Genomic DNA, 24,152 nt, shown 5'->3' on the forward strand with positions numbered 1-24,152 from the left:
CTCTGCATTGAGCACAGAGCCCAAATGGGGGCTCAATCTCATGACCCTAATATCATGATCTTGAGGTCAGGACCTGAGCCAAACCAAGAGTCGGGCGCTTAACCGACTGTGCTACCCAGGTGCCCAGAATTGCTATCTTTCTTAAATCAAAAATATTTTTGGTAAATAATATTGATGAAAATTGATGTGATTATGCTATATTAATGTATACTATCTATATCATCTCTATCTATCTATCTATCTATCTATCTATCTATCTATCTATCTATCTATCGATAAGCCCAAGCCAGGACATATATTCATATACATAGCACATATATTTATGTATTCCTATATATGAAATTTTTATTTTTAAATTGAGACTTCAGTTATGTAACTGATTTATTTGGGTACCAGATAATTTATCTATCATGAATGTCAAGTGCCAAAGGGTGCTATCTTGTCATTAAGATCGGCACCATGCTCCAACTGACCACTTCTATTCCATTTACGACCATAAGGGATTGGTTATTTGATGCTTCTGTCAACTTGGCAATGATTTTACACATCACTGAGATACCATCGAAACAATATGCATCTCTAAGCCTCAAGCAGGAATTTAAAACTTTTTTTCACAGTTGCCTTTCTCTCAAGGAAATAGTAATGATAATATAAATATTTGTATAGGAATTTATCATTTGAAAAGCAGTTCCATATATTTATTTGATATAGAGCTTTTTATATCTGAATGCCTCAAAACAATACTGCATCTACCATTTTATAGATAAGAACATTTACATTCAAAACAATTGAGTGACTTGCCCAAAATTACCCAAATAGTAAGCGATTGAGTTGAGACTAAAAACCTAGTTTTTGGCACCTGGGTAACTCAGTCAGCTGAGCATCTGCCTTTGGCTCAGGTCATGATCCCAGGGTCCTAGGATTGAGCCCCGCATCGGGCTCCCCACTCCATGGGAGTGCCTGCCTCTCCCTCTCCTCTCCCGCCACCTGTTTGTGCTCTCTGTCAAATAAATAAATAAAATCTTCTTTAAAAACAAACCACAAAACCTAGTTTTCTTTTTTTTAACATAGTTTTCTAATTTTTGATTCAACATTCTTTCTCCACCGTCCTAATAATTGATAAATGTCCTCAGCATTGAGTTAATAATAGGGTTCTTTGATTTTTCTGAATGCTCTTTAATGTAAATTGTACAAATGTGATGAGTGTAAGTACTAGAGAAATAGTCCCTGCAGAAACAGATTGTTTGATTTCTCGAATTTTTTCAAAATCCCTTTAAAAAGTGTAGCAGTGACATATAACTTTTTAATAAAGATAATTAGGATGCATTTATATGTTCACAGGGTCTGCTACAATAAAATGAAATGAAAAATCAAATTGTGCTATAATCCCAGATAGGAATATATCATGCCTATATCTATATGACTCCAAAATTACTGGGTTTTTTTTTTCTAAATTTATATTGCAGAGTCTATTTAATTTTTCCACTTTTTGGCCATAGTTTTGACATAGCAGAGCTAAGCCTTTTATCTAAAGAAACATAAATACTCAAATGAAAATAAAAAAAACTCAGTCCAATATATCTGTTTTTTTCTTACACAAATCTTTTGTTAGTTATTTTTTACATTTGACTTCAGGATCTGCTCTTCGATCTTAAGCTTTTTAAGCTCTGAAATTATATCTAGTTTATATTTGTCTCCAACACCCTGTTAGGAACAGAGGAATGGTCTAATAATAAATGTGTATTGAATTTAATAAAACATCAAATAGATGAGTCTCCACAATATCCTTCTCTATGATCGTTGGTAATTTTTCACAGCTGTTTTAGTTTCTCAACAAAATGAAAACCATTTCCTTCAATGTGGACCACCACTCCTCTCCTAAGATCATCTCATCCCATGGCTTGGGAACCATGGCTCTCCTGGTTTCCAGATCCTCCTTTCCCTTGAATGTTGGTGCTTCCCAGGGTCCTCCTTTCTACTTGCTTCTGTTCCTCTTGCCACATCATCCCTGTCTTCCTATACTAATAATTCCCAAATGTGTATCTGTAGCTCGTAATTTTTTTTTTTTTTAAAGAAGCTTCCACCACCAGCATGGGGCCCAACGCAGGGCTTGAACTCACAACCCTGACATCAACAGCTGAGGTTAAGGGTCAGAAGCTTAACTGACTCAGCCACCCAGGCGCCCCTGCAGCTCATAACTTAGTTGCGTTCTAGGCCTATAGATCTAGCTGCCACTGACTGGCTTCACATGTCACTCAGGTATTACTTGTCCCTCCAGATTTGGTGCTCTGAAAATTTAGAGCGCATATGCTATTTGATTTCAGGCAATGTAACCAGATCATCTGACGTAGCAGAAGTCCCTCCCAGCCCGTAAGGAAAATGTCTCCACTTTGGGGGCCTGGGGGCGGGGAGCCCTCAAGCCCTGACTCCTGGCAGATGCCATTCTGACAAGGCTGCTGGGATGCCCTCCACCTCCCTCCCCTCACCTGTGCAGGTGGTAATACAGGGCCTCTAAGGTGACCTGCAGCTTTGAAAACCTGTCCTTTCAACTCTTCCTGGAATAAAATCAAATACATTTGGGGAAAATAAATGGAGTTTCAATATTCCAGAGTGTGACAAAGCTTACTAAGGCCCTTCTAGACTGTGAATGTCTTAGAGCAGATTTCCTGACGCAAATTCGAGCCAGGTGTTGCTGGAGGGGGTCATTGAAAGGATGTGACTGCTGGTTGACCTGTGAACTACACCTCAAGCTGAACTTAATCTCTTTCTCTCCACAGCTGGCCCTTCTTATCATGCCCCTCATTCCCATAGTCTAACCAAGCCAGAAACCCTGAAGTCCTTGATTCCCTCTGCCCCTCATTTCCTACCTTCTAGGAGCCATGATGCCCCGGTGAATCTGCCTCCTTAGAATCTTCTCAGAATGGTCTCTTTTCTTCATCCTCATTACTACAGCTTTTATAGAGGCTCCTATAATTCTCTTAAGTAATGTGGCCTCCCACCCCATTCTCAATGCTATAGCCCAAGTCCTCATTGTAAAAGGGAAATATGATCAAGTTCCTCCTGGATTAAATCATACTGATTGGTTCACTGTTATTCTCAAGATAAAATCCAGCTTCTCAGCAGAACCTCAAGGCTTTCCATGATCTGATTCCTTCTCTCTCTAGCTTCTCCCTTTGCCTTGTGCTCCAATACAAGCCATTCTGACCTACTTTTATTTTCCTGCATATGCTGTCCTCCAATACCAATGCAGATGTCTCATACTTTCAGGCCAAAAATGAAGGAAGGAGATGGGGATTCCATATCTGCCGCTAGCAGATTGGAGGAATAAGACATCCAAGGATAATGTGGGAAACTACCAAGAGGAGAGGAAAGAAGGCTGGGGCTAGAGATTTGTGTTTGACAAGAGAGTAAGAATGAGGTTTATAAGTTGGAACACCTTTGTGGGTTTCTCCAGGAAGAGGAAAATCCAGGGGAAGTTCTGGAGAAGAAAGAAAAAATTCCATTACTCATAGACAACTTGAGAGCTAAGAGAGCCGTGAATCCTTCCTGATTTCCTAATTCCCATCGTTCTCCAGTAGGCATCACGTAAGGACATTTCACTTCTCTTCTCATGCTCCTAATTAATAACAAAATTAGAGGCATCTGGGTGGCTCCATTGGCTAGGTGTCTGACTCTTGATTTCAGCTCAGGGTTATGATCTCAAGGTTGTGAGATTGAGCCCTGCATCAGGCTCCACACTGGTGTGGAGTCTGCTTAAGATTCTCTCTTTCTCCCTCTGCTCTTCCCTCCTCTCTAAAAAATAAAAATAACAAAATTCCTAATGGTTAGCATTTACTGAGAATATGCAGCAATCATTTTCTTAAGTGCTTGATATAATATCTCATTTAATTGTCACATCAACCTTAGGAGGGAGGTGGTTTTATTCCCATTTCATAGATGAGGTCACTGATGGATGTGGGTCAAATGTCCTGAAATAACTTTCCATGCCAGCACAGATAGAGGAATGATTCGCTCATAGATCTGTCTAGAATCAGACATAAAGAAAAGTGACATCTCTTACCCAGACTAGCTCTCTTACCTGTGAATAAAGGCTTTGTTGTCATGGTAGATTTTTTTATGGTGAGACAATTAGTGTATGATTGATATTAAATGTATTAGATGCTGTCTCCTTTATTTAATGATTGCCATGTGCATAACATGACCTTTGTCCTTGAGAAAAACTAGAGTGTAATGATGATCTCTATCAGATAATTCTTTTCTCCTTCACAGCAGATGCACAGATTGAGAAATGGTTAAGTGTGGCGGTTTGAGCAACCTTATCTGAGTTCGATATAATGCAAAGAAAGCTAATGCAATCAATTAATTCAATGGCCTTGTAGAGACATGACCTTTTCCATGAGAGAACCAGAGCTACAGTTTATTAATGACATATTCCCAACTTCTACATATATAAACAAAACTCTTGAACATGAAGGACACCCGAAGATATGAGACACCATGAATCAAACTTAGTTGAATGTATTAGTGGCAATGCTTTGCTGATTATCAGAGCCCAAGATCACACAAAATTAATAAAATGGCAACTGCATAAGGACAGAGGGGTTTTTAGCATCTGAATGTGTACCTTTCTTTTATCAAAGATATTGAAGGGATCCCTGGGTGGCTCAGCAGTTTAGCGCCTGCCTTTGGCCCAGGGCGCAATCCTGGAGATCCGGGATCGAATCCCACATCGGGGTCCCGGTGTATGAAGCCTGCTTCTCCCTCTGCCTGTGTCTCTGCCTCTCTCTCTCACTGTGTGCCTATCATAAGTAAATAAAAATTTTTTAAAAAGATATTGAAGAGGAAATATTTGTATTTATTTATTTTTTTATTATATATTTTTTTTTAGAGAGAAAGAGAGAGCAGGGTGGAGGGCAGAGGAAGTGGGGAGAGAAAGGTGCAGGACTGGATTTCAGGCCCCTGAGATCATGACCTGAGCTGAAATCAAGAGTTCAACGCTCAACTGATGGAGCCACCCAGGTGTCCCTAAGAGGAAATATTTTAAAAATCAATATAAATAACATTCCTCCTACAAACACTACACCAGTCTCAGACTTAAAAGTGCTGAAAAATCATCTTACATATCCTCTCATTGGGAATCCATCTTCTCCTTTGTATTTCTCATGCAGCTGATTTTCAACTTAGCATATATGTTATATCGAGATCCACATGAGCAAATCAGATAGTCATAGGAAAAATACATGGAAAGAAATGAGGCAGTGGAGGAATGGAGAGATGTGAGGGAGAGAGAGCTGCAAAATAGTGGCCCATATTGTAAGAATGATGGTTTATCTCAAAAGACCTGATCCTCTTTTAATTCAGAGATAATTTTTATGCTGTAGCCAGAGCAAAGTAAATGTGGATGCACTTCATCATTAGACTTGCACGTGCTCTTGTTTCCCCGTCTTCTGGTGGTTTGAATGTCATTCACTTTCTGTGAAGCAGCAACTAAGAATTTTTAGAGACATATTAACTCTTCCATGTGAATGGGCTCCTCATGGTAACTTACCGGTGCTGTATGTATACAAAGTGCTGCTCTAGGGGCCGCCAGACACCGGCAGGTGTCTAACTTAAGTCTCAAGAGTAAAACCAACCCCTTGGCAAATGTAAAAACAACACATATATAATATTCCATATTTGTGTGTGTGTGTGTGTGTGTGTGTGTGTGTGTGCCAACAGAAATCCAAGGTAATCATTAGGCTGTGTCTGGTCAACAACACAATAAGTAAGAGGACGTTGGCATGGCATTTCTAGCCATCTGGATGGCTAAATAAGATTACTGCTAAGAGCTAACTAGAAACTGTCTGGTAGATTTTATCAAAACAGACACTAGATCTGGATAATTCAGACCAAAAGACTGATGTTTCCTCTAACTAGAAAATCATTTTAAGAGGGAATTTGAAACCAATGTAAAAACCATTTCTTTAAGGCCTCCCTTCACGGTGTGAAGACAAAATCTTAGACTGCAGAGAACCAGGGTTGGAACTACCTGAGGGGCAGTTTTTAAGCTGATGGGCAATTGAGAGCCATTTTTTGGCTACTCAAATTCCTTTTCTTTTTCCTTTTGTTTATCATCAAAATGCCTACAAAGATTCTCCTTTGATTTTTCCCCTGCTTGAGTGTTGCTAATAGAGAAAGTAGAAAACTTAACTGCCCAAATTGTGAGTTTAGCTAAAAATTATCCAGCCTTTGAACTGGGCTCAAACTGAGTGGTAATGTATAACATCAGAATTCTGGTCATTTAACCTAAGGACACCTGCAAACTATTCAAATGAACAAAAAGCAAAATAAAACAAACAAAAAACGGGGGTGGGGGGGGAGGGAGGGGAGTAAGTGCATTGGCTCATGCAATTCGCCACCTTGATGGAAAGGTCAAATCAGCGAAAATAGCTGGAATAGCCTGTGCTGGGTGGTAAGATTTAGTTCAATTTAATCACATTTATTCTGTGTCCCCCCCCAACCATGTGCTTATCGCCATGTGACTGATGAAATACGACTTTATCCCTGTCTCAAATGCTTCAAACCTATAAATCAATACTTGCAGTTTAGTTCCATATACCCACGATTGGTGTGGAGCCAGAAAGTATGGTTTACTGCAGCCAGTTGTGGGAGTAAAACTGGGGTGGCGGAAAGAGAGACAAGCAGGAAATGTGTGTCATTTTCAGTGACCGAGACTGGAATTTAAAGATAAATAGTAACCAAGATGGCCTGAAGTCCTCTCAGTTTGGCTAGACTTTAGGTAGGTTTGCTTCTGACTTTGTAGGCCCTGACCTTCCTTTTCTTAGAGCATTTGCCTTAGAAAACTTGTCATTTCTTTCTTTATCCCTTTAAGATGAAAATCTCTTTCAAATCCCCCTGCCAGGTTTTTAGCCAAGACTATCTTTCTCAAAGCCTTGGGAGCCACCTCCTTGAAATGTACTCATCCAGAGAGATAATTCCCGGGGCGCCTCAGTGGCTCAGTTGGTTAAGCGCCTGACTTGATTTCAGCTCAGGTCAGGATCTCAGGCTCCTAGGATCGAGCTCCACCCCAGGCGATTCCAGAGGCAGGCTCCATACGCAGCAGGAAGTCTGCTTGACATTCTCTTTCTCTTTTTCTGTCCCTCCCTCCACTTGTGTGCACTCTTTCTTTCACTAAAACAAATAAATAAATCTTTAAAAAAGAAAAAAGAAAGAAAAGAAAGAAAGAAAAAGAAGAAAAAGAAAAAGAAAAGAAAAGAAAAAAAGAAAAAGAAAAAGAAAAAGAAAAGAAAAGAAAAAGAAAAAGAAAAGAAAAAGAAAAAGAAAAAGAAAAGAAAAAAGAAAAAGAAAAGAAAAGAAGGAAGATAATGCCCCTATCTCCCAGTCTCTTTGTGAGGGTAGGACCCTGACTTCCCTGGTGCCAGTTGGCAAACACAGGTGGTGTAATCACAGAGGAAAACACAAAGTCAGGAACTCACGGTGCTGGACACGTCCAGGATGGACCAGTCCCTAACATCCCCCAGTACTTCCCCATAGTTGCTCTCATGCTCAAAACCCTCCTGCCCTGTATTCCAGTGGAGTAGAGTTCAGATTTGGTTTCCCTCTCCCCTTGCCCTGAATACACTGTCAAAGTCGTGAATAAAGTCTTCCTTGCCTGTTTCACTTTGTCAGGTGTGATTCTACGCTAACGATAGAAAGGCATAGACACGAAGGGAGGACCTCCTCGGTCAGAGGACACAGCACCAGCAACACTCTGGAAGCATCCTATTCCACTATGTATTTGAGGAGATCTACCCATATTTGCAATGTATGTGACGCTGTCGTCTGCCTACACCCCACACTGTGTGCACTTGTGTCGGCATCTCGCACCTCCACCTCAGCATCAGCCATGCCAGGATGCTCTGGGGTGCACTTCTGAGAATCCCACCCATCGTCCTCTACTCTCCCCCACCCAGCCTGGAAGAGACTTACTTAATGCCACTGGATTGTAGGTCTAAAAATGGCTAAAATGGCATATTTGATGTTTTGTATGTTTTACCACAATTAAAGAAACAAAAGGAATCCTCCTAAGAAGTTGCATCCCTGGAGAGCATCGATGGTGTGACCAAAGAATGGAATCCATGGTTAGACCAGTTGGGAGGCCTGACCTCCAGCTGGAAGTTACTCTCCTTTGCCCCAGTCTCCACTATCAAGAGGAGAACAGAATGGGATTCTCTGGGGCTCCTGGGTGCTCATCTGCCTTCAGCCAGGGCATGACCCCGGGGTCCAGGGATCAAGTCCCACATTTGTCTCCCCGCGTGGAGCCTGCTTCTCCCTCTGCCTGTGTCTCTGCCTCTCTCTGTCTCTGATGAATAAATAAATAAAATCTTAAAAAAATAAAAAAAAGGATGTGATTCTGTATGTAGCTCCAGACCTGTGCCGAGGCAGCAGCAAGAGCCACAGAGACATTCTTCCTGTAAGTGCAAAGAGGAGCCGTGAGAGGCGGCTGGCGGCAGCCACACTGGGGAGCATATATCCAGAGCTTTAAATACAGAGGATGATCCCTGACCTTGAAATCTGAAAATTCAGGGCCTGCAGATATAGAGACTAAGAATATTTTGTATTTGTACATCAGAGGCCTGAGCCCCAGGCCCGTAGGCCTCCCCTTGCATTTGCACAGGCTGCTCCAGTGAGTCACTGGTGACCTCCCAGCAGCCAGCATCTACCCCACTCCTGCCTCCGTCTTCCTGGGGCAGCCCGAGCCTTGGAGTGCAGGCCACAGCACTGCAGCCACCCACCCAGGGTAAGGCTGCAGGTAGAGAAGCCTTCCACTTGCGTGGTAGCCATGGGGTGGGGAAGAAATGGGTCCCCTGCACCCAGAGTGCACGGCCTAGGTAAGCAGTGCCCCTTAGGGCAGGTAATGGCCCTTGCCAGGCTTCCTGAGTGGGTGTGCGGCCTACTAGAGACCAACCCAAATACTGAGCCTCTCCTGAGACCCAGGCCCAGGCCTGACAGGACAAGCTCTGTCTCCTGCTTCCCTTTCCTCCTTCCTCCCTAGTGAGGAGGGGGAAATTAGAAATTATGCAAAGCAAGTGTGAACTATGGAACATTTCTTTAAATCATTGAAATTTCTTGGAGTTTAGCTTTAAAAAAAAAAAAAAATCACAGCTAGTGTTTTATCCCCACTTAGTGGCCAACGGTGGGCATTGCAGTGAGAATTTTAATCCCAAAGCATCAGCTCTAAATTCTAACTTTATTTTCTATCTAAATCCTGCTTAGCACAGCATATGAGGAATCTTCGATTAGCTAAGGAGACTCAATTTAGAAAGTCAAATACAGGGGCCCTTTCCTAATGCTCTCTAGGTCCTTCAATCGCTGGGTTTACCAAGAGGACACGTGTAATGAAGACTTGGTTCTGAGGCTGTGATGCCAAAACAACAATCATTATAATATAGCTAATATCTGCTGAGTGCTCACCATGTTCCAGAGAAGATTGCAATGCTTTTCAGGACAACTTTTTGACTCCACAATAGCTATGTGGTAAGTTCTCCTGTACCCAATTTCTAGAAGAGAGTGGGTAATAAAGACAAGTGAATAATTTGCCCCAAGACCAACCACCTATTAACTGGCAAAGCCAAGACGTAAAGCCAAACAGTCCAGCTCCAGAATCTGAAGTCTATACAGCATTAGGACCGTGGGATTATTCAAAAGCAAGATGCGCTCAAGGTGGAAAATTTGGAAACCAAACAGGCAAACACGATTTATAGCTCCTGTTCTCTTTGTGATATTTGTAATACACCTTCCAGTCTTCATATCACGTATAGTTTTTAACCCCCCAAAAAGAGATTGGACTTTACGTAATAAATATACAGTATCCTAATGTTTCAGGTTTGTCTATTACGAATAAAGTAGAAGCATAAACATTAAAAGCACAAGTAAAATCATCAATTCCAAGCTCCTACCATTAAAAATCACTTTTGTTACGTGTGTCTATTTTTATGTCCATGTGCATAGGTATCGCCTTAGGAAAAGACAGATCCCATTAAAAAATAGAATATTGATTTACAAAGCGTTTTGGACCTAACGTTTTGTCTTAGCATATCGGGAACATCTTGCTATACTGACACATGCACCTCTATATCCAAATTGAATGGCTGCATCCTCTACAGGATAACTTACCCAATCTCATATTTTTGAATTGCTTTTGCATCTGTGTTGAAAATCGATCAATCTCATATGTGGGTGTCTATCGTTAGGCTGTCTGCTCTATTGATCTTTCTGTCTCTCTTAATTCTGGTACCACAATCTCGGTCAGTGTAACTTTAAACTACGTCAGAAGAGTAGAAGTCGGGAAGTAGAAGTTAGCCAGATTTGGTTCTTCTATGGCAATTCCATGCCCTCTGCATTTCCTTATGCATTTTAGAGTTCACTATTAAAATATACAAATAATCCTGTTGAGCTTTTCATTGGGATTGTCTTATACCTTTGAAATCAAATTAGGGAGAATTGCTGTTTTATCCATGTTTACCCCCAACCATGGCATCTGTTTATTTAGGAGTTCTTTAATTCCTTTCAGGATGGTTTGCAGTCTGCGGTGTATAGGATCTGCATATTTCTTCTCATAGATATCTCTGGGTACTACATATTTTCATGCCTTCATAAATGGTAGTGTTATTTCCAATTGCTTGTTGCTAGTCTATTGACCTCACTTTTCCCAACCTTGCCTAACTTACTTATTAGGAGGTCTAGTAAATACAGAGCTATGTTGATGCCACAGGATCGTCTACACCGGTGATCACACCATTTGTGAATAAAGACCATTTTACCTCTTCATCTCCGATTTGGATGTCTTTTGTTTCTCTTTCTTGCCTAGGTGGATTGGCTAAAACCTCCAGCACAATATTGCACAGAAGTGGTGAAAGTAGACATCCTTGCCTGTTGTCCCATCTTAGGGGAAAGAACGTTGTCCTCTAAGGATGATGTTAACACAACAGTTTTTGTGACTGCTCTTTATCAGGCTGAGGATTTCTCTCCATCTTTTGAGATGATCATATTGTTTTTTAGTCTAATAACATGAATTACCTTGATTGGTTTTCAAATGTCAATCTAACCTTGCATCCCCGAGGTAAACCCACTCGATCATGATGAATAATCATTTTAATATAGCATTAGATGTGATTTGTTAAAATTCAGCAAGAAATGTTATCTCCATATTCACAAGGGATATCGTTCTGTAGTTTTCTTATATTATTCAGGTTTTGGTGTCATAGTCATGCTGGCCTCATAGATTGAGCGGAGAAGTACTCAATTTTCCTGGAAGAGTTCATGTTGAAATATTTTTTCTTCTTTAAATGTTTGGTAGGATTCACCTGTGAAGGCATCTGAGACCAGAATTTCCTTTGTGGGAAGATTTAAAACTCAAAATGCAATGTCTTTAAAAGACATAAGGCTCTTCAGGTGATTTGTTTCTTCTTAAATAAGCTTGGTAGTTTTTATCTTTCAAGGAATTTGAAGGTTTTCTTGTTTCTTAAGGTGAACACTTGATATCATTGACTTGAGACCTTTTTTAAACAGGTATTTAGAGGAAAAAATGTTCCTTATTACTGCCTTGCCTGTATCCCATAAGTTTTCAAATGCTACGTTTTTATTTTTATTTAGTTAAAATTTTTCTTAATTTCTCTTTTGACCTATGGGATATGTAAGCATAGGTAATTTATATATTTGAGGTTTGTCCAGGTAACTGCTGATTTCTAATTTTATTCGACTACAGAGAACATGCTTTGTATGTCTTTTGTTAACCTCTGTCTTGATTGCGAACAGAAATTCAAGCTCATGCTTTTGCACTTGTAGGTTTTCTCTAATTTTTTGTATTATTGAAAACAATTCTTGGATGAAGACGAACTTGGAATCTTTGCACCCACTCTCATTTTCTTAGGTAAATTACAAGAAACAAAAATTTTGAGTCAGAGAGTATTTACTTCTTTTTGTAGAATTCGTATGTACTACTAGGTGACTTGTTTCATGCTTTGCTCTATATTCAATAAGGTGCAAATATTTTCTTCAGAACAATAATTGTTTTCTATGGCATGCTCTTAACCACTGCATGGTATTTCATTGATATACAAAATTATGTCTAACAATCCTCTAGTGTTGGACATCTCAGCTCTGTCTAATCTGGGACAAGTTTCCATAATGCTTTAATAAATCACGTTGTGGACCATTGGTTTATAGAAGAGGATTGAGCTCACAAAAGCAGTGATTTAGGAAAGTTAGGAAGCAGCTGAGAGGATAGATTTGGGCTGAGAAGGTCTGGAAGTAGGAAAGTGTGTTCCATCCCAGTAGGACTGCAGTGTAATACTACACACATGGGGCTCTGGTGGTGAGAAAGGACTAGAGAGACCAGGATGGGTCGAAGAGATACTAAAAGAGGAGAATCTATCACACTTAGCGACTGATTCTGTGAGAATTAAAATTAATCCTTATCTTTAAAGCAGTGGCATTTTTAGATAAAATTGTCTTCACATTTTATCTTTAAAATATCCATTTTCCTAGCATTTGTTCTCACCTGTCAAGCAGTAACGTCTTCTCATCACTCGGTAATGGATTCTTCATAGATAATAGAAGGAAACTAGGGAAACTATTTTCTAGAGCAATTATACCCAAGGGAACAGGATTCATCTAAGTCCCCATTATTCTGTAAGGAATGCTCTTGCTCTCAAAATGTTTTGCCCTTTGCATCATATCCTCACCATATAGAGAAACACCACACTTGAGAACTGTCCTATCACCTTGTACTTGTGTTATCTTGCACAGTGTTAAAGCAAAACATGTGTGGTCACTTGACCTAGAGAGGGAGTCGCCTTCCTGTCCAGACGCCCCCAGGAGCAGCACCTGCTGTGGCGCTCATTTGTCTGCTCACCTGTGAGGGCCCCGAGCGGGCCAGGCCTTGCTGGCCGTGTTTAGGAGCGGACAAGGGCTGGGTCTCAGCTTCACACTCACATCTTTCTTTATCCCATCACCTTTCCTTTCCACTTCTCTTTCCTACCACTCTCACCTGACAATTTTCGAATGCTCCGTGAAATGTTCATTATTGTGCACATTGGGCAGTTTACCTCTTATGTTAGCAGATGACTCCATTTTTTGCTCAGATTTTTTAAAAATGAAATGCTCATCTAGTTTAAAGTTCTCCTGATCATTCCCCTAAAAGCCTTGGCTTTAACCAGGTTGTCAGTCACAGCTTTAGAGGCTTGATCTCATGGCTAAGCACCAAACTTCCTCACCAACCTCCTGAAAAACAAGTACATTATCAGTTTTTTTGGTGCTCACTTAAGGTCAAAAAGCAACACGATTGTCAAAATGTGCTTGAAGAAAACCCATTTCCATTCACCATGTGGTCTCCTGCAGTTTTTGAGTAGGTCAGTTGTATTAATACCTCATCCACCAACTCAATCCCATAGGAGTCAAGAAGCACAAACTTTATTTTTTTTAAGTTTTTATTTAAATTCCAGTTACTTAACATTCAGTGTAATATTAGTTTCACACATACAGTACAGTGATTCTACACTTCCCCACATCACCCGGTGCTCATCACAGCAACTGCTCTCTCCTCATCCCCACCACCTGTTTCACTCCCATCCCACCCCCACCCCACTCTGGTAACCAGCAGGGGCATTTAGGAGTCTATTTCTTGCTTTGCATCTTTTTTCACCCTTTGCTCATTTGTTTTGTTTCTTAAATTCCACATATGAGTAAAATCATATGGTGTTTGTCTTTTGGACTTATTTCACTTAGCATAATACTCTTCAGGTCCATTTGTGTCATTGCAAATGGCAAGATTTCATTCTTTTTTTAAATGGCTGAATAATAATCCAGTGTGTGTGTGTGTTCCATTATGTTCATCTTCATCCATTCATCAATCGATGGACACTTGGGCTGCTTCTGTATCTTGGCCATTGTAAATCATGCTGCAGTGAACACAGGGGTCCATGTATCCCTTTGAATTACTGTTTTTGTATCCTTTGGGTAAACACCCAGTAGTGTGATTTCTGTACCCTACAGTGGCTCTATTTGCAACTTCTTGAGGAGCCTCCACACCGTTCTCCAGAGTGGCTGTGCCCGTTTGCGTTCCCACCAACAGTGCAGGAGGGCTCCCCTTTCTCACATCGTCTCCAACACCTGTGTTTCTTGTGTTGCTGAGTCTAGCCTTTCTGACAGGTGTGACGTGAGACCAAACTGCAGTTTTGATTAAGGAGCATCAACTTTCCACATACCAATTTATGAATTATTTCCCTCCCTTCTTAAGTCCCATCTGCCACTTTGACAGTTTCAGGCTGTTTAAATCCCTTTTGTCCCGTGCATGTAACAATAATGGCAATGACTGCCCATCCAAATTCTACCAAAAGCTTTTAGATACTCTGTCCTTCTCCACTACCGCCGCAAAGCTCCCTAGCGAAGTCTCTGAAGACGCGGAACCTACCATGTGCTGTAAATTCTGTTCAATACTGAGGTGCAGCCCCAAATGCTCTCAACAAGGCATAATGATTTTTCAGGCAGAATAAGTACCACATATTTTTAATCTTTTTATTGAATACTTGCTGATGTGGTTCCTGGGGACAGTTACGTTCTCCAAGTAGCGTCGGCTTGGAGCAGGAGGCAGCTAATGGGAGCCAGTTGTTCAACGTTCAGGACTTTTGCCTACAAGTGTTTAAACCCTTCGAGCCTCACACTCGCCACGGTAGCACAGATGCTGCAAATGCCACAAACGGGGCCCTTCCTTCCCCACAGAGAGCAGGTTTGCTGGCTTATTCCCGGCCCTAAGCCTTAGTCTGTTCATCCATAAAATGAGAAAAATAAAATTTCAATCAGTATTGAACACGTTCAGCTGCAGTAAACACGATCTCTCTGCTCGTTTACATACAAAAGGAATTTGCTCCGGAACACAGATTCGCGCCTCACACTGGAAAATGGGGCCACCGCGGCCCCCGCTGCCTCTTCTAGATTCAGGACGTACCTGCCTTTTGGGAGGCTGTGGCTGTAAAAGCCCTTGGCCTCCACCAGGCTCGCCAAGGCCGCCTCCCCCGGGGTGCTACCACAGGCAGCGCTGTGTCCGGCCTCCTCAGCCTCCTCCACGGCCTCCTCCACGGCCTCCCGCCATCCGATAGCTCAACACAGACCTGACTGGCGAGAACTGCCTCATAGCTGAGCCACAGCTGCGCGGGAGGCTTGGACATAGCCTTTATTCGGAGGCTCTTGTGCGCCAGTAAAAAATCACAGGTTCCACCGCCAAAGATTAAGAGAAAGGGGGAGAGCAGCACTGGAGGACGGCTAGCATCTGCCGTGGGCCATCTGTTTTTATCTCTGAGACCCGCAAACGCCCTTTTCCCCAGAGTAATTCGTGGCTTATCTACGAGGGAAGACCTCCAAGTCTCATTGGAGACTGCACCTGTTCAAGGCCAGGGCCTCTGAGCGATTCCAAGTCCTCCCCAACAAGTCCAGATGCGGCCATCGGTGCACAAGTGACCCAGGAAGTGCCAGGTGAGTTACCCCGTGTGTCCAACGACAGCCACACACAGGCACAGAGGTGCGCACCACCCAGAGGCAGAGTAGGAACAGGACGGCTATAACAGAAAGTGCAGAAAAATAGTGCCCGGTGGGAGTCTCCGGGCCCTCGGCCCTGGCTAGACTTAGCTGCAATTTTCCAGGTTGGCCTCTGGCTCCTCTCTCGTGTCCATGACCCCTGGCTTTGTTCTCTTGGAGGCTCCTCCTTACCCGGGAGACTCTGTGACCGCATCTGAACTGACCTTTGGAGAGGCTTCCTTTCTGGAGGCTGTAAAACTTCCACATCCTGCTTTTTTTTCTGCGGCAGGAGGCTAGGTAGCAGGTATGGCTACTTAGGTTTGCTTTGTGCTGACAGCCAAGCTCTGGCAAGCCAGGGTGACCGTTTCTGCGGCAAAGAGCTTCCTCCTCAACTCGATAGGCTTCCAGTGTGAGAATATCTCCAATAGCTATAGGGACATCTAGAACTCATCAAGAACCCAAAGAACTAATCTAGGCAGTATATACAAATATACAAGATATTAAAGTTAATTATATATTATCTAAATTATATTAAATTTAAATAGATATTAAAATCTGAAGACCTAGTTTTAATTATGAGCTGCTATGATGTGCACAGCCTCTTTTTGACTTAATGGTGTTTACGGTTGAATTATGTCCCTCCCAAAAAAGACATGCTTGATTCTTGATCCCCCAGTACGTCAGAATGTGACCTTATTTGGAGACAATCAATTTGGAGACAAGTTAAAAGGACATCATTAGGGTGTGAGCCCTGGTTCAGGATGACTGGTCTGGTAAAAAGGGGACATTTGGACACAGACGTGGATACATGGAGAAGGTCACGTGAAGAGGAAGGTAGAGATCTCGGTGATGCATCCACAAGCCAGGGAATGCCAGAGGTTGCCAGTAAAGCACCAGAAGCTAGGGGAGAGCCATGGAACAGATTTTTCCTTACTGCTCTCAGAAGAAACCAACCCGGCTGATGCCTTGACCTTGAACTTCTAGCCTCTAAAATGTAAGACAACAAATTCTGATCAAGCCACTCCGTTTGCACTACTTTGTGAGAGCAGCCCTAGCAAATTAGTGCAGGTGGCCACCACCATGTGCTGAAACGAGGCTCCTGCGGGGGAGGGCAACACCCCAGCCTCCTCTCCGCTGCTGGGCCGGTTCTCACGTCCAGCTCCCAATGCTTTTTTGGGAGGTGCTTGTAAATAGTTGGGGCGACAGTGCTCACTCCTTCAGAGCAAACTTTTTTTTTTTTTTAAAGATTTTATTTATTTATTCATAGACACACAGAGAGAGGCAGAGACACAGGCAGAGGGAGGGGGAGAAGCAGGCTCCATGCAGGGAGCCGGATTGGGACTCGATCCCAGGTCTCCAGGATCACACCCCAGGCTGCAGGCGGCACCAAACCGCTGCGCCACCATGGCTGCCCAGAGCAAACTCTTATAATTCTTAAGTGAGAAAGTACAGACACAACTGGCTTTTTCAACACTGCAAGGCACCAAATTATTAGGGTCACAAATATTTTGGCTTCCCTGCCGCAGGTGAGATACTCTGCTGGAGCTTTAGATTGCTGTCCTTTCCTTAACAGACACATTCTTTTCATTTATTTTTGCAGATGTACATGTAGTTCATCTTTCTCTGGTAAAACTTCGCTGAAAGTAGCAGAAGCAACCAGCCTACAGCATTATGAAGTTGTCCACCCTTGAACCTGCCACTAGAGGCTCCCGCAATATGCAATCTGCCCCGCAGGGCCCTGTAGGTGACCATCTATCAAATACTCGGACGCCCAATGACGAGGGTCTCCAGCCTCCCACACTGTTAGACCTGCCCTTGTCACCAGCTGCTTGGACTGCTAAATCAAGGAAGTGTCCGTTAATATCTTTTAGGGCAGCAGCCCACGTCTAAATTCCAAACTTTGTATGGTCAGAGCTCGCTTGCTGGAAACAGAATTCACTTTAGCTAGTTAAATCAGAACGGGATTTAGCACAGGTTTGGTTATGGCTTCGAGGACCAGTGGGAGGACTGAAGAAACAGTCAAGGACTCCTTTGAGAACAGCCCAACAGACTGAGGCCGCCCATGCAGATGGTCCTATAGCCACTGGAAAGCCACCGAAATCATAAAGCAGTTTTGTTCTGGGGCAGGGGACTGGGAAACAGAAACCCGCGGTAGCATCGCGGAGGCAGTGCAAGCACGACTTCCACCTTACGAATCTCTGCCAACTACATGGATGGGCAGGATCCAAGTAGTTCAGAGCTCTGGTTCTCGGAGTGGCTCAGAAATGACTCTTGTTCTGGGCTGTGATGCACCCGGCTAAATATCAAGGGCTCCATTCCTGCGCAAGAAAAGGGGGAAGGAGACAAAGCACAGGTCATCAGACCATGCATATAAATATTTTAGAGTTCCTTCTGACATAGACGGGGCTCTTCATAGTCGACAAGTATGTGAAAACAAGCTCCCTCTTAGAGAAAATGTGCAGGCAATAAGAAATATCAGATCAGGTTTGTAAAAGGCAAACACTGGCACAATTATTTTGTACTTCTATTGGTTCAAGCGCAATATAGTGTTCTCTGAATACCTTCACCCGTAACCTTCTGGTTAACACAATTCATTCTCTGTGGAAGTAATTGACCTTGTAACTGGGAATCCAGTTCTGGATCAATCCACGTCTCTTACACTTTGTTCTTTTTCAGGTGGTCTGACCTCCCCATGTCTTTGGACACCCATGATCCAAGGAAATAAACGCTCTCGGACGTGTTTCGAGCTTCATTGCTATCTTTTTACAAAATTGAGTTTTAAATCTAGATTTGTGAAATATGTTTTAGGGCAGAGGTCAGTAAATTTTTTCTCTGAAAGGTCAGATAGTATAGTCAGCTTTGGGGGCCACATCGTGTCTGTTGAGGTTTCTCAATCTGGACACTATAGTGTGAAGGGAGCCACAGACAGCACACTGATGATGAGAGTGCATCGGTTCTGACAAAACTATATTTACAAAAAAAGACGGGGGACCTAATTTGGCACACGGACCGTCATTTGCCAACCCTTGTGTGTTAGAGAATTGCATGAAATAAATGAAAACAAATTCAGGGGCGCCCAGCTGGCTTGTCGGCAGAACACACAACTCTTGATCTTGGGGTTGTGAGTTCAAACCCCATGTTGAAGGTAGAGTTTACATAAATGATAAATAAAAAACTTTTTTAATTAAATTAAAAAAAATTATTAAGAGAGAGTTCATCAGAAGTACCTTGTTGATCACTTCAGCTGTGGAGCTAGCTGGCAATCCTCTCCTCCCCGTGGGTGGGGAGTCCTTTCCTTCACACACTACACACACTCAGCCCAACTGCTGGTGTTTGCGACAGCGCTTCCCTCTGCGTGGTTTCACTGTCCGGTCGTGTGTCAGTGTTCTCCTGAACCGACGCAAACACACTATTTAACTTCAGTAACCATCCTCATAATGACACAGCCTGCTGTGTCATTTTTTTAAAAGCTTTTAAATTCCAGCTAGTTAATATATAAGTGTAATATTAGTTTCAGTAAGGCTCTTTCATTCTAAATGAAAGAAGTCAACTCAAACTGACTTAAAAAAGAAAAACAAAGTTACTATATGTACTTGGTCACACCTGAAGCACGGGTTCCTGTGACCTACCTACCACGGCCTCCCACACCCGGATGGAGATTCTACTGCTGACCTGCCCTTTGTAGCTTTTGTACTAAGGGGGAGTGGCACTCAGCACAGTGACAAGGAGCACAGCAAGCACATCTGACTTGTGTCACTCATCAGCTGTGTGACCTCAGGACGATTACTTCACCTTTCTACGCTACAGTTTCCTAACACGCAAGATGGGGGTCATGGTAAGAGGCTCTCAGAGCAGTGCCTGGGCTGTAACAAGCCTTCCAGAGACGCTCCCTGCAACAGAGAAATTGGTATCAGCTACTCACACACTTTATGATCATCACAATGTTGAGGGGGGTTTGTTTGTTTCAAGGTTTTATTTAAATTCTAAATAGTTAATATATGGGGTAAAACTGCTTTCGGATGTTGTATTTAATGAGTCATCACTTACTACCCCCAGTGCTCATCACAACATTATTAACTGGTTTTCATTTTCATCTGAATATTTTGATATGTTCAGGTAAAATGTTGATATATTCAGGGAAAATTCCAAGTTTTGCTTATTTGTTTTTCTTTTAACTATGGTCTCCTAACATGCATATTTTACCTACATTGGGCTAGTGAGTTTTACCATTCAGTTGCCCTAAACTTACTTAAAAGTGTATGTATTTTGGCGCTACCTGGTGGGCTCAGTCAGAAGAGTATATGACTCTTGATCTCAGGGTCCTGAGTTCAAGCCCCACATTGAGCCTAGAGCTTAAAAAAAAAAAATTTTTTTTAAGTGCACGGGGTGTTTGTTGTTTTGGTTTTTGTTTTAGAGCGGGGGTGGAAGGGCAGAGCAAAAGGGAGAGAGAATCCTAAGCAGGTTCCGCGCCCATCCCGGAGCCTGCCAGGGGGCTCAATTTCACAATCCTGAGATCGTAACCTGAGCTGAAATCGTGGGTCAGATGCCTAACCAGCTGAGCTACCCAAGCGCCCCAGTGCACGTATTTTTGAAAACAAACGAGAGCATAAAGCTTGAACGAATAGAGTAGAAGCACAAAACAGTGGAGCCCAAAATCTAAGCAACAAAAATAAATAGCATGGATACTTCAGTATTTGGCCCACTGATTCTGACCAGCTGGCTATCCCTCGGGCCTGCTATCTTCACCCACAAACCTTGATTCTTTTTCTTTTCTGGAGTTCTAATTCTTGAACTCCAGCGAGACTGTTCTTAGATTAGCTAAGTGACGTCATCCAGGCGGGGCTCATTCAGGTCACACTCCTAACTAGTCCCTCAAAGACAGATTTAGTGGTTTCAGGAGAGGGCATGATGTCTGTATTTTCAAGTTGCCTCCCATGTTGCAAGTGCAGGAGAGTCTCAGGGACCTCTGCTCCGAGCCTGCACTCGTACTTTCACCCAGGATTTCCTCCCAGCCCCCGCTGCCCATGCAGGGCCACAGGCCGTGCCAGCCTCACAGCCACTGGCTCAAACACCTATAAGTACCCTGCCAGGGACATATTCTCAATCCCATATTATAGGTGAGGAAACCAAGACTGGGTTATGTTTGGTAATTTGTCCAAAGTCTTCTGCCTCTTTCCTTGACAAGAGTGTGCAGTTGGCACCATGGTTGATGTGAATTCATTTGTTCCAGCATGTAAAAGTCTCCATGAGGGGATGGGCCAAGCCTTGCCCTTTGATGAGAGTCAGGGATTGATTACAAGAAACAGAAACCCACTCAAAAGACGTAAAGGCAGCTTAGGGAAAGGATGTAGGAGAATTTCATGGAAACTGAAGGTAGAAAATACAGCTTGGCCTGAAGGAAATTGGATTAAACACAGGCTTGGGTGTTTGAGATACTTGCGATATCAGAGAAAATAGATTTAATTGTCAGATGTTTATTTTCCCAACCTACATATAAGTGGCTTACAGCATACGTTTCTCCAGCGAAGGGCAGGAGCTGCTGTTTACCTCCCCAGAGCTGCAACATTGCACGTCCCTCCTTCCTGAACAGCTGCCACTAGGGTGTCTCCTCCCTGTTTTCACCAGGCTCAGGGCCATGGCTGGATAAAACAAAGGAAGAAAGTGTTGCAGGGGAAAAGGTGCCCTCAAGTCTCTAAAGTCTCTTTCATTCCATTTTTTTAAAAGCTTTTAAATTCCAGCTAGTTAATATATAAGCGTAATATTAGTTTCAGTAAGGCTCTTTCATTCTAAATGAAAGAAGTCAACTCAAACTGACTTAAAAAGAAAAACAAAGTTACTCGATTATATAAATAAAAGGTTCAGGATTAAATCCAGCTCTAGGAATTGGCTGAGGGTCACTTTATAAACTGCCCCAGTTTCAACAGTTTTCCTGCAGCAGGCATTTAATAAATATTTGAATTGAATTAAGGCTATGAATTTTCCAGAGTCAAGTTGTCTAAGCATAGAATTTGTCATATTTTCCTGGCTTTGATGTATCAGGGTTTTATTTCTATTAACATTTATTAATATTTTAAGTATTAATATTCTACAGTATTTAATATTTGATTTATTTTAATTGAAGAATTTGGAAGGCAGAATTTCTTTTAATTTTCAAGTAGTTAGGGGTATTTGTGCATGTATGTTTTTGTGTCTTTTGTTTTACTTCTAGATTTACTGCCTCTTGGTAAGAAATTGTGAATGTATTTCGGTGTTTTTGCACTTTTTTTTCTTTTTGAAAATTCTTTCTTTGGATACATTAATATATTCAGTCTGGGGACACCTGGGTGGCTCAGTGGTTGAGCTGAGTGTCTGCTTGGGGCTCAGGGCATGACCCCGGGGTCCCAGGATCGAGTTCCGCATTGGGCTCCCCACAGGGCATCTCCTTCTCCCTCGCCTCCCTCCCTCCGTGTCTCTGCCTGTTTCTTATGAATAAAATATATATAAATATATATTCAGTCTGATTTCAATCAGGGCTTGGCAGGGAAGCTGTTTTGTTACGTTAGGGCGACCTTCCATAAAGCTGGTCAAATACATTATGTCTCTTTTATACTTGAACTCTAGATAGGTTATTTCCCCATTTTCAAACTACTTGGAGGAGGGACTTGTCTGTGGCCTTATATATGGCTGTGCTCTCGTGAGTACAGTAATAAATGTACAAACCCCACAGGGCCGTTATCAGGATTAAACGAGTTACTATGTGTAAAATGCTTACCTTGTCCACAGTAAGCCATCCATAATAGCCACAGATGATATTATGTTCTTTTTCCTGAGCCTGCAGTTCTGCTTTCTGTGCTATATAGGATGGCTTTTAATGACCTCTGGCTTCTTTCTAAGCAAGAAAATCACAACAAAAGCCAGGTTAATTTTGTTTTAAACATGTTCTACTAGTTTTTTGTTGTTGTTGTTGTTGTTCTATTAGGTTCTGTGAGAGGACTGCAGAGCTGCTGAGCAACACGTTCCCAGCTGAATCCTAACAACAAGAGACTCTCATTTTCTATTTGTTGAGAACTTGCTCCTCTGTCCCATGACACTGCGTACACCTTGCTTGCAAGGATCAGGTCTCTCCGTCTTTTCTTTCTGGTCCTCACTGCCGCGCACACGTGCCCACTGGAAAGTCGTGAAACACATGCCAAGGTTTGCAGGGGGGTGAAGAGTTCTGGTGTTGGAGCCCAGCAGACCTGCTCAGCTACTCAGAAATTAAGTAAATCTGCCTTAGGAGCTGTGCCCAGGCCTCACCTGCTTGCTATGATTGACTAATTATTGTGGCCTTATTTGCAAACATATCTGCGTAATGACCTCGGATGGTGTGGAAAAGTGCTTTGTAGAAGGTCTCACACTACGTGCAGCGCTCAGTCTACTTAAGAGCCTCCCCCCAAGGTGGCTGAGTCTTACAGATGACTACATGTGAAATAATGGAAAAGTAACCACCAGCCAAATTATTCCTTTTATGGATGATGTGAGCTTTGACAGTAAGATTTTAAAATCTGCCAATAAGAACTCGCAAGTGGTGTTTGGTGATTCTTTTAGTGACATTAATCTAACGATTTATGCGTACTTACTTGTCATTGCACGTAGCAGCAGGGCTCACCGCGCGGCACTGCATGCTCTGGCGCTTAGGTCGCAAACCGGACATCCTAGAAAACAGAACTCTTTCTTCATGGGTAGCACTCAAAAGCCAGGACCCGTCAGGCGAGCAGCCGACAGCCACCTGCCGCCCCCCCCTGCCGCCGCCCCCCCCCACCTGCCACCGCCCCGCCTCGCCCCCACGTGCCGCTCCCACCCCTGCTGCTCCCCCCACCTGCTGCCGCTCCCCCAACCTGCCGCCGCCCCCCGCCCCTACCTGCTGCCGCCCCCCCACCCCCACCTGCCGCTCCCCCAACCTGCCGCCGCCCCCCCGCCCCCACCTGCCGCTCCCCCAACCTGCCGCCGCCCCCCGCCTCTACCTGCTACCGCCCCCCCGCCCCCACCTGCCGCTCCCCCAACCTGCCGCCGCCCCACCTGTCGCTCCCCCGCCCCTGCCGCCCCGCGGGCTCGGTTTCCTCGGGGGCTCCTCGTCTCCCTCCTGGGAGGACTACCGTCCGGCCGAAGGCGGATTCGCAGCGCGACTGTGTGCCTCGTGACGCGGCGGCGGCGGCGGGGGAACCGGCGGGAGGCGGGGGCACCGTCGTCCCGGCCCGGCGCCTCCTCTTTACCGCACCGCGGGTCCTGGAGCCCGGCCCCGCCGCCTCCGCAGTCAGGCCGGCGTCGCCAGTCACCGCCGACCTCCCCTCCCTGCTGCGTCCTCGAGGGCAGCGGGGGGCCGCCGAGCCCCGGCCCCTCAGCCCGCACGCCGCAGCCCCGCCGCCTCCCGCCGGCCCACGCACCATAAATCATTCCATCCCCAGCGGCCAATCAGCGCTCCGCACGCCCCGCGCCCGCCAATCAGCGCCCCGCACGCCCCGCGCCAGCCAATCCAAGCCAACACACGTTGCCCCGCCAACTTCTGCCGCAGGCCCTTCGGCTGCGCTCTGCGGAGGAACTAGGCCCTCCTCCCCTCGAGAGCCGCCTGCCTTCCCATTGGC

General features: G+C 43.8%; 1 long non-coding RNA gene across 10 annotated transcripts in view; it reads right to left on the bottom strand.

The window, feature by feature from the left end:
• Positions 1-23,940, bottom strand: part of LOC112653415 (uncharacterized) — a 71,232-nt gene extending 47,292 nt beyond the window's left edge. Inside the window, exons 1-8 of one of the 10 annotated variants that reach the window (XR_003132169.3) lie at positions 23,590-23,939; positions 23,151-23,225; positions 22,304-22,420; positions 21,059-21,191; positions 19,829-19,904; positions 19,345-19,442; positions 18,780-18,942; positions 16,781-17,870 (exon numbers count right to left, since the gene is read on the bottom strand). This is a non-coding gene — a long non-coding RNA (uncharacterized LOC112653415). Of the gene's footprint in view, positions 1-16,780; positions 17,871-18,779; positions 18,962-19,344; positions 19,443-19,828; positions 19,905-21,058; positions 21,192-22,303; positions 22,421-23,150; positions 23,226-23,589 lie in introns of those variants that run through there. The other 9 variants (XR_003132170.3, XR_007409508.1, XR_007409509.1 and 6 more) reach the window with 9 other exon arrangements.
• Positions 23,941-24,152: the final 212 nt, after the last annotated feature.

Source organism: Canis lupus, chromosome 3, assembly GCF_003254725.2.
Source record: "Canis lupus dingo isolate Sandy chromosome 3, ASM325472v2, whole genome shotgun sequence".
NCBI classification, from domain to species: domain Eukaryota; kingdom Metazoa; phylum Chordata; class Mammalia; order Carnivora; family Canidae; genus Canis; species Canis lupus.